At 43.1% G+C, this 1390-nt stretch overlaps 1 protein-coding gene across 1 annotated transcript in view; it reads left to right on the forward strand.

Moving 5' to 3' along the window:
• Fam107b (family with sequence similarity 107 member B) overlaps positions 1-1390 on the forward strand; it is a 225667-nt gene that overhangs the window by 46616 nt on the left and 177661 nt on the right. The gene's annotated exons all lie outside the window — the stretch shown is intronic.

Below are 1390 nucleotides of genomic sequence, written 5' to 3' on the forward strand. Positions count from 1 at the left end.
TTGAACTCAGGCCCTTTCACTTGCCAGGGAAGTACTTATTCCTCTAAGCCATCTCCCCGGCCCCCTGAGTGGCTTACTCTTGTTCACACTGGTGCTGTCTCTGAAGCATGAAATAGACACAAGCCCGTAGATTGCTAAGTCTTTTAGTAATGACAATGATTCTGATAATGGTAGGACCTAACGCCGTGAACTTACAGAGCATGATGCCCTAAACACTTTACATAAATGAGCTGTTTGCTCATAGATCATTAGATATTGATCTATTTTATAGATGGAGAGCTTGAGGTAAGAGAGATTAAATCACCTTTCCCAGGTCACGCTGCTAAGGAAACATGGCCCACTCCTGACCCCCTTCCCACAAGTGACTGGGAAGGTGTGTGGGCAAATGACTGTGGGAAACCAGGAAGAGAGGATCAAGTGGTAGTACACATAAGCCACTAGCAAAATAGATGTTCTCTCCCTATTTCATTTGTCTTTGCTTTATTTTCCAACTTTAGCACCATGAATGCCTCACACATTAGAGAACATCCTAGATACCTTTCCTAGCAACTTCATTGCTTTGCTAAACCCAAGAGAATGAGCTACATTAGGGAAAGGACGAAGTGTGATTTGCTGGCATTTCCAATGAAAAAACAACTCAAGATTCACTCAGGATAACAGAGACTGATAGGATGATGGTGCCCTATCAGAATCGCAGTGCCCTCCCTGTGGGTTAGGGCAGGGCACTGAAGTATGTTCCTTTCATAACAAAAAACACCTGACCCTTGAGGACTAAAAGGAAACTTAACCAAATAAAGAGCTTCTCTAAAGATGAAGCAGAACCACCCAACATGGTTCACACTGAATAACCGAGAGCTTTCCTTTTCAGATTATAGCAAGATAATGGTCCTGTTCTTACTACTTCTATGTAACATTGTGCTGATGGTTCTGGACACAGTACTAGGCTTGGAAAAGAGTAAGAAACTTTCATATTGGAAAGGCTAAAGTAAAAACTTCTCTACTTGCAGTTCACATGATCTGGTATGCAGACAAACCTAAGGAATCCACGGCAAATCACACATTTTAAGCTCAGCAAGTGTGCAGTACACTCTTAAAATGAGGAAAATTATTCCATTTAGAGTAGCGTCAGAATAAGATACTGAGAAATATTTATTTGATACAGAGTCTCACCATGCAGCTTGGACTCATAGTGATCCTCCTGTCTTAGCCTCCCCAGTGCTGGTACTGTAGGCATACACCACCATGCACAGTTTCAGTAGCTGGTTTGATGCGTGGCTGGCATGGCATGTGGTATCCCAGGGATCAAACCCGGGTCCTTGAGCTTGCCAGGCAGGCACTTAGATCACCAAGCTTTCTCCCTGGCCCCACTTAGAATTAAATTTAACAAAAG

The sequence above is a fragment of the Octodon degus genome, unplaced genomic scaffold (genome assembly GCF_000260255.1).
Source record: "Octodon degus isolate 3935 unplaced genomic scaffold, OctDeg1.0 scaffold00141, whole genome shotgun sequence".
Classification (NCBI taxonomy): domain Eukaryota; kingdom Metazoa; phylum Chordata; class Mammalia; order Rodentia; family Octodontidae; genus Octodon; species Octodon degus.